The following is a 9,313-nucleotide window of genomic DNA, read 5'->3' on the forward strand; positions in this document are numbered from 1 at the left end:
AATGTAGGCCCAGCACTCTTTCCTGCTTATGCAGGGGGTCGGACTCGATGATCCATTGAGGTCCCTTCCGACCCTAGCATCTATGAATCTATAAGGCTGCAAAATGCTGGAGGACTCTGATTTAACTAGAACCAGGAAGGGGTCTGGAACAGAAGTTTTATAAACCAGTTTGACCCAGATCAGTTAAATCTGATACTACATTCAACCAGGTTTATCTTAAATCAGTTTCAGCCATTTTGAAACTGGTTTACGTATGTTGAGCTTTTGTTCTGTTACAAGTTTAAACCAGCTTCTGATCACTAATTGGTTTATGTGTAGCTTCTGTCCCTAGCCCCAGTGTTTCCCATATATTTTCTAAATTTGAATATTTTTACCATGTTGTGGTAGTAATCACGTGATGTTGGTAGCCATAATGGTCTAAGAAGTATACAAGAGGCAAGGAATTTGTGTGTGTGATATCTTTTATTGGACCAACTGCATGGTTGGGTTAGACAAGCTTTTGAATGTAATGCACTGCATTCAAAAACTTGTCCAAGTCTTCTATAAATGTATCACTGACAAAAATTCTCCCCTCTTGACTATTTTAAATTATTTTTTAAAACACTAACAAAGCAAAGTGGACTTATGTGAAGTTGACAGAGTCCAGTGTTAACAAACAAGCCAAAAGAATTCAAGATACCACAATAGGCACGTATATTCTGGGGGGTGACATGCACATGACCACAGCAGACCAATGAACACAAAGATTGTTCTTATCATGTGCCAATTTCAATTTTTGGGGGTTTTGAGGTGCTCAATGGCTAAATTTAAAGAAAAGTTCTATAAATGAGTAATAAACTGCTTAGAATGAAAACAAACTGTTTTTTTTTTGTATTGATATAATTTGTGCTAGAAACTAGAAGGTTTGTATCAGTGAAATGAAGTTCTAGGTAGCATATGGATTGATACTATGTGAAATGTATTTCACGTAGCAAGCACAGACTAAAATTAGAAAACAGAGCAAGCTCAAAAGCATACTGGCTGTAGAAATTAGCTGAATAGCTGTCAAAGGAAAGTGCCTAGTTCCAGCACATAAAAAAAATGTTAGTTCCCTGGTACATTCTCTTCATCCTGTTTTCTGTTTTAATTGGACACATGAGAGAGCAGCAGACGTATTTTTATTTTATGAAATTTCAACAAGTTTCAAGTTACTTTCAATATATCAGAGTTATTCAATGACTTCTATACCTATAACATTTCTATCAACAAAAAAAATCAATGATGTAATTACATTTTTATTCTATTTTCCTTGAGGGAAAAAAGTCTCAATTTAACTCTATGGAATTTGCTCTTCTGCAGATTTCAAGCAATTAGGCCTAAAATAATCCTTTGCTTTAAAAAGTAGGAAATGCAAGGGGCTGGACCTGATGATCTTGCAAGGTCCCTTCCAGCCCTAATGTCTATGAATCTATGAAATGAGACTGAAGAATGAAGGGGCAGGACTGAGGAAGCTGAGGTGGCATTGTAGGTTTATGCAATTCGTATTTGTTTAGACCAGGGGTTCTTAACCTTTTTTGTGCCCTGGACCCCTTTGGCAGTCTGGTGAAGCCTATGGACCCCTTCCCAGAATAATGTTTTTAAATGCATAAAATAAAATACAAAGAGGTTAGTGAAAATAAAGATGTAATTTTTTTCGCATCCAAGTTCACGGACCCCCTGAAATCTATCCACAGAGCCCTTGGGGGTCCATGGACCCCAGGTTAAGAACCCCTGGTTTAGACCTTCTTCAAGGCATAGAGAGCCACCATATAAAACAAATGTGGCAGTATTTGGCTGTTACAAATCAGAACAGAGCAAAGGATGCCTTGGGATTTTTTCCTGATACAGTGCCAACAATTACACAATAGTTTATTATAGTCAAAGCTCTATTAAAAGCAAACTCCCTTGAACCACTGCTACACAATCAGGATTTTAAATGACCTCTGGGTAGTTGTGACTTAATCCGTATTAATTTACTGGATGGCAAATATCACAAAGCATTTTGCATGTTGATGGATGACTGTCATTCTGAATTTGTTGAGGAGATCCTTTATGCTTCAACTCTACTATTTTTAGGCTCAGAATCTTAATGAAGAGGCCACATATTATGCTCTGTCACCTCCACCTCCTCCCCAACCCCCTGCTCCACATGGCAAAGTTTCCTGCATGTGAGCCACAGGCTGTTGATAGTGATCTGCTTTAGCCATTATAACATTCTTTGGCAAAAATTCAGGAATCTGTCAAAGAAAAGCATCTTTCATTTCTGCGTATTTATAAGTTGTTCTTTCAAGGGAAACAGTCTTAGTCCTGCACTGAGTCTTGTAATATTTTCAGTCTCTGTGGTACATGCCCACATTCACCAGATACAAAATATTCACTTGGGAATTTCTTTAGCAGGAAACCTATGAGGGGCATCCAACTCAAGATCAAATCAATGCACCTTACATATACAGCTAAAACTGAAGTAGGAACTCATCAATAAATAGGACCAGGACACTACGGCTAGGGACAGAAGTTACACATAAACCAATATAAGTTATTAGAAACTGATTCAGATCTGTAACACAACTGAAGCTCAGTGCACACAAACTGCTTTCAAAATGGCTGAAGCTGGTTTCAGATAAACCTGGATGGATGTAGTACCAGACTTAACTGATTTAGGTTAAATCAGTTTATTGACCTTTTGTCCCAGATGCCCTCCAAATTCAAGTTAACTCACAGCCCTCCAGCATCCCAGGATGCTTAGCACCTCCCCTGTAAACCCCCCCCCCCAAGCTGGGCGGGCTAGCTTTGGTTCAAGCTGTCTGCTTCAGCCAAGCAGGAGGTGTGCTCTAGACCTCCCCAGCTTGTGGCCTGGATCACTGGAGGCATGTGGATACATTTCTGGGATCAAAAGTGAGTATCTGTTCATTTGCATATTGGTTCAGTCTACACAGCTTAGACCAACCGGCAAAGATTGAATCAACTCAACCTCACACTTTATGACTGTCCATACTTAGCCTATAACAACAGTAATGACAAGAGGTAATTAGCTATTTTAGTTGAAGGCAGGCAGAAGGCAGGGCAGCATCTAATAGGTACAATAGCATCTAATAAGGTAAGCGATCACCTATGAAAGTTTATGCCTCTCTAAACCAACAGAAATGGATTCAAAGAGATGATGCTTGGTTTGGCTACCAGGAGGATCGTGTGTGTGGAATCAGGAATCAAATAAATTCCTCCTTTGCTTTCTCCTGTTAGGAACTCTCATCTGGTTCTAGCATGGGCAGCTAACAGTATCTTTATAGAGTGGGTTTACCATGTGTTTCTAGAAATCTGGGAGAGGGAGTTCCTCTTAAACACAGGTGTGTTTCTGGAGATGCTTTCTTTACTGGGTTTACTTGTGCATATAGTATGAAGCTTGTTGCCAGCTCTCTTGTTCCCCTATGCCATTCCAAGCTGACCCAGAACTCAGTTACACCATTTTTTGAATGATCTCCAGATCATTCATATTTGGCCACGTTTCCTTTCATGTTTGAACATGTTTGGAACTCCTAAACAGTTCCCAGGTGAGCTGCTGTTGCCACATGTGCTCTGCCCACCCCAGCTGTTCCTCTTAATGCAGTATCAGCAGCAGCAGCTGCCAGGAATAATTTTGGAGTTCCTGGCTTGAGTATGTTCCTGGGGTACAGACTCTGTGGGGGTGAGGGGGTGATTCAGCACCTGTCCTAACTTGGCACCCAGAGAATGTGCCCCTTTTACCCACCTTTAGTTATGTTACAGCTGTTGAGAATCATTGTCAGAGATGGACACAGGTACTGGTTTTATTGAACAGGGTGATGATGTTAGGAGCCTGTGCAGGATTGGGGCTACAGCATCTAAGCTCTAGGACTAGGAAACTGCTCTAGACCTGTAAGAGAACAGAAATTCGACACACAAACCAGTCTATACCCATAACAACGGAAGTGTGGCAGAAATAGACTGGTTTAAAAATGGTGGAACCCAAAGATTTGCTCCCTCCACCGAAGGGCAAATGTGTGTTCTGTTTACTACTCATCTAAACTATACTGCTTACACAAAATCATGTAAATTAGATCAATTGTGTCTCAGGCTTTAGCATAAGTACTAAGGTGTCTGGTGTTACCAGTATTGAGGTGGTTGGCATCAGTTCTTCAGGCCTTCATGATACTGCCTGACTGCAGGTATAATGTGTGCTCAAACAAATGTTAGCCAAAAGGCTTCTCTCTAGCTTCTCTGTGATAGGGATTGTTATTTTTTTGGTTGGAAGTTGCTCTCACAGAGTGGTCTAGCAGATGTAGCTTGAGATGAGCAGCCTTAAATTGTAGGTCCTTGAAGAAAATGACTGACAGAAAAAGCACCTGTATTGGAAGAAACCCTTATGCTGGATTAAAAAGGCACTAGGGATGGCGACCAGTCTGCTGCAGCTTCTATAAACACTTCTCAAACTTGTTAGATATTTTGATTAACTTCAATCTCAAAGTGGCATGAAGATTATTATCTGACCATAACTTTTAAGAAAAACTAGTCTTTTTAACAAAAACTCCCATATCATGCACATGCACACACTCATGTATAAGAGATAAAGTAATAACAGCTGCTTGACACCTCATTACATAGAGCATTTTGAACATAAAAGTTTATAAAACATGTTTCTAAATTTAAAGAAAAATGACACTGAATAATGATTTGCAAGACATCTTTTGAGAAGGCAAGTGTGCTGAATCACTGACAAGTTAAATTGCATTTTAATCGGTTTGAAAAGTACTCATGGGCAATGTAAGACTATTTGATTAATTTATTGACCTTCTGTCTAAACAATGCTGTTCAAAAATGTTTAAAGGCTCTTTATAACTAAAGCAGTGAGTTGCCACCTCAAAAAAACCTATAGTCATTTACAATTGTGATATAGCATAAAAAGTAAAGACCAGTTAGGTTTGGGGAATCCAGGGGCAAATCAAGAGATTTAAACTAACAGTACTCCTAAGAATAGAGAGGGAGGTAGTGGTGTTTGTCTAAAAGTAGCCAGATGGTAGAAGAGGTTAGTGCCTTATAAACTCATTCAGAGAGGCTTGAGGTTTCATGAACTACAACCTACTTTGTGAGATGCTATGAAACGTCACAGAAAATTTTATAAGATCAATTTTTAGATCTATGGAACTGATTTTTAGCCCACAAAAGCTCATGTCTCTCTGAATGAGTTAGTCTATAACAGGGGTGGGCAAAATGTGGCCCATGGGCCAGATGTGGCCCGCCAGGCCATTCTATCTGGCCCACGGGGCCCCTAAAAAATTGAGAAAATTAACATTTATCTGCCCCTGGATGCCTGCCATGCAGCCCTTGATGGCTTGCCAAAACTCAGTAAGTGGCCCTCCGTCCCAAATAATTGCCCAGCCCTGGTCTATAACATGGGTTTTCAACCTTTTTGGGTCAGTGTATCCCCAGTGGCCGGATGGCGTGTCACCCACCCTTAGTGTCCAGGGCTGCAGGCAGATGCTTCTCTCCCATCAGGGTTCACAAACCCTCCCTGAGGTTCTGCTGTCTGTGTTTTCTTTTAAAACAGCTGACAGAGAAGACAGAAGTTTCTGTCTTTCCTTACTTCAAATCCCTTGTTAGGACACTCACCACTATGTGGAAGACTCAGGTTCAATTCCTGCCTTGACCTGCAAGGATTCAAACTCACTTTAGTCCATGTCTATTTAAAATAAAATGTATAAGCAGTCCTTGAAGCACGGCCCAGGCCTCAAGAACACCCTTTTAAAAGTGAGTGCCTTACCCACTAGACTACATAACTTACTCTCATTTGTTCCCTCTCTGGCCCAGTGAACCTTGCATTCTTTTTTGCAAAGTGAAATAGGGCTGTGGAGGGCCTCCCACCCAAGCACTTATACAGCCTAGTGGTCAGAAGACTGCCAGGAAGTGAGAGATGTGGATTTGGAATCGTCCGAGACAGAGGATGGAATCGAACCCAGAAGTATATTATTCACTATTAGTTTAAAATTAATTTTGACATGGAAATAAATAACAATTCTAGAGAGAGATGGACACCTGTAATTACTTGTTTCCGTAAGGCAGAAGATTGGGAAAATATCCTCCCCTCCTTCAAGTCATGGTTGACTGTGTGACATTAAGTCATCCTGGAAATAGAGTATCTAGGAAGTGTGCTATGCCAGGAGAGCCCGGGTGAGGCCGCAGGAATCTCCACACTAGGAAATTTCTGGTACCAGCTGCCTCAGCCAGACTGCCTCCTGGGATGCCATGCTTCCTGGAAACTTTATGCTCTCAAAATTACTTATTCCATGTAACACAAGTTTAGGCCCTATCCCTTTGCAAAAGTAAGACTATTAGTTCTTTATTACAAGTAATTCTTTATATAAAAGTTCCTGTAAATAAAGAGCTACTTCCACATCAAAAGCCTCATCAGGATACTACCAGGACTTCTCTTGCTCCTTCAGGCACAAGCTACAGTGCCCAGTCAATAGCTACGGCTGAAAGAGAGTTAACACAAGACTCTACCCCTTTAGCTTGTTGAGCCAGACAAGTGGCAGCTGCATGTCATGCACATCTCCAGGCATGCTTCTGTTCCAGCAAAGACAACAGCTTCTTGCTTAACCCCAATTTGGAAGGGCTGATTTTGAGAGAAAATGATGCAAGTGTACACAAACAAATATAGTACTTTGTAAGGGGTAATAGAAAGCTATTAGTAATAGCCAAGTTAGCTATTATACCTCCAATTTTACATAGCCAGCTTTATTTCTTCCTTCTCTTGGTGTTTTAAAAGACAGCTGCCCCTGCCCTTCATGTGAAGGCTGATCCATGAGTACGCTCAGAAAAAGAACACCATTCGGAACATGCAAAAGCAAGCCTAGGTTCTGAATTTTGAATGGGCTTTGGAGTGAGAGAATCACTCCCTGGAAAGACTAAGATGCTTTTGGGCATGCATAGAAACAGACTGTAGGATTAGGAGCTTTAAAGGCAGTTACAGAATTTAGGTGCCTCAGACTCAGATGGGCTGGGTGGGGATTTAAGATAGCAGTTCTTTACTTATGCACCCCAATTCCACCCGTTTTCCCCTTTAGAAGCCTAACTGAAAACAGAAGTTTTCTTTCCTTCTTTCCTTTTTAAAATCCAGTTGAGCATATAATTCGCTTGATACCTTGTCTTGTCATTCTGGTGCAGAAAAAAATGCCTGGCTTAGATCTGCTGGGAGAACTTTTGTTCCCAGTAGATGTCATTAATTAATTCAAATATGGCCACAGAGGGGGCAAGAAATTACATTTCTCTTTTAAATTGTGGGGCATCTTTTAAATTTGGCAAAAAGCCATAGTAGTGGGTGACAAGCACTCTGGCATTTTTGAACAGGAATGTAATTAGCAGTTTAAGTGAGAGAGAGAGAATTCACACAACTCTCTCAAATTTCAGAAATGGCTGGAAAAAATAAATCAAATGTCGGTAAGACTGGAATATACACTGGAATATAGTGTGATCTCAATAATATAGCAGTTGAAAATTTGTTCATGTTGGTTTTATCCTGAAGTGCTGCAGATGAAAGATCTCTTTGGAAATTAAATAGAAGAGCTTTTCTCTATCAGATTTGCTGTTAAGAGTTTTCTGAAAGGCATATGGAGCCCAAATCCCTTGTACTTCAGGTTTTTAATACTTTACAGGATATTAGTTTAAAAAATGAGTGATAGTGTATGGATACTTTTCTATTTACTTTGAAATGTAAATTACCTCTTTCACTAGGACATAGAATACATTTAAAGACATAAGAAAGCCATATTTCCCACATCGGGGTATATGTACACAGTATCAGTCCTGTAATGCTTTATGTGCACTGTACATGGTCAAAACATTGCATGACCAAATAACGTGAATTTGAAGGGCCAAAAAAACTTCTCATCTACTGACTAGAAAGTCACCTGATCATTTGCCTGCTGCGGCTGTGGCTGAGTCATCCTCCATTCTCTGGCAAAGACAAGCTTCTTAAAAATGCATGAACACAGGTTTATTTTACTCCTGATCATCGTGCACTTCAGAGTGATTTTTGATTTCTCGCATCTTAAAACTCCCAGCAACTGCAATTTTAGTTAAATAAATTTTTTAATGAAGTACAAACACCGTAAAACAGCAGTCACCTCATTCTATCAAACAGTCTTCATATATTTGTATTCTCTATGTATTTAAGAGAAGATAAAAAAGATGGAGTTAGTTTTTTTCTGCAATTTTTAAACATACATTTGCCAAAAAAAATCTATTTAGGCTTAACAATCTGCTTATTATTAGCACGTGTTTAACTAGCAACACACTACTTGTTTACTTGTGTTTTTCCTGAGGATTTATTTTCATTGCTTATACTATTAGACAAAAGCTTTGTCAGCAAAAACTACTTGACAATATGCAAATGGTTCATGCCAGAAAACTGCTGGACTAGGTACTTAAAAGTGGGTCATCAAAAAATAACAATAGAATTCTCTCCTCCATTATGTACCAGCTGAAACCCTCTCCCTGCCCCCGCAGTTCAGATTAGTCTTTTTTTTTTTAAGGGACTAAACAAATTTATCTCTACTAAATTGTTTAAAGTGTCAGAAAAAAAAAAGGGGGGGAAAATAGCTAACATGCTATTTTTTCCTCCATACCATAGAGAGAAGCTGCTATAATAAATACACAATTTGACATGTACAAGAAGCATCCACATCAGAATACAGAGACAATGGGCTTTCTTCAGCTTTAAAGCTCCATCTGGCAGCACTTCTGTTAGAGATGGCAGCCGGAAGATCTATCAAGTACCAGCAAAGCAGCTTCTGCCACTGCAAACCGATGCCTACACAGAGACTGCTCTGTTTTATTTTCTGTGTAAGGTCTTACTGGTAAGAGAGAGAGAAACAAAGAAAGAGAGACACTGGTAACTTAGCTTTTTGAGAATTGGGTCTCTTACCTGCAATGCAACATCATTTAGCCCAATCCCACAGATTTGGTAGCATCCTTTCTTTACTGCTATGGCTGCAACACCAATGATGTCATGGGGAGGAAGCAGTAAGTGTCACATGACTGCATTCTCCCTCTATAGGATATCTGATAGGGAGAGGGAAAGGGAGAAAGACTGGCTTGTAACCCTGCAACATTCAGTTGAGGCAGTGCAAGCATACTCAGCCTTTTCATATAGTGTTGCAATTTAAAAAATCTCTAGTCACCAAAATGGAATACAGCTTTTTCAGATCTAGAAAGGGGGCTATGATTTGTTGTTACAGCAATAATAAATCATATTGGTAATATGGAAAAACTGAAGTGGCTATGA

The 9,313-nt window shown here is 39.8% G+C and overlaps 1 protein-coding gene across 1 annotated transcript in view; it reads right to left on the reverse strand.

Moving 5' to 3' along the window:
- Positions 1-9,078, reverse strand: part of CLCN4 (chloride voltage-gated channel 4) — a 52,699-nt gene extending 43,621 nt beyond the window's left edge. The window contains exon 1 of the mRNA XM_019529343.1: positions 8,954-9,078. The gene's annotated coding sequence lies outside the window, so the exon portion shown is untranslated. The remainder of the gene's footprint in view (positions 1-8,953) is intronic.
- Between the last annotated feature and the right edge of the window lie 235 nt (positions 9,079-9,313).

Source organism: Crocodylus porosus, unplaced genomic scaffold (genome assembly GCF_001723895.1).
Source record: "Crocodylus porosus isolate Cpor-Errol unplaced genomic scaffold, CroPor_comp1, whole genome shotgun sequence".
NCBI classification, from domain to species: Eukaryota; Metazoa; Chordata; order Crocodylia; family Crocodylidae; genus Crocodylus; species Crocodylus porosus.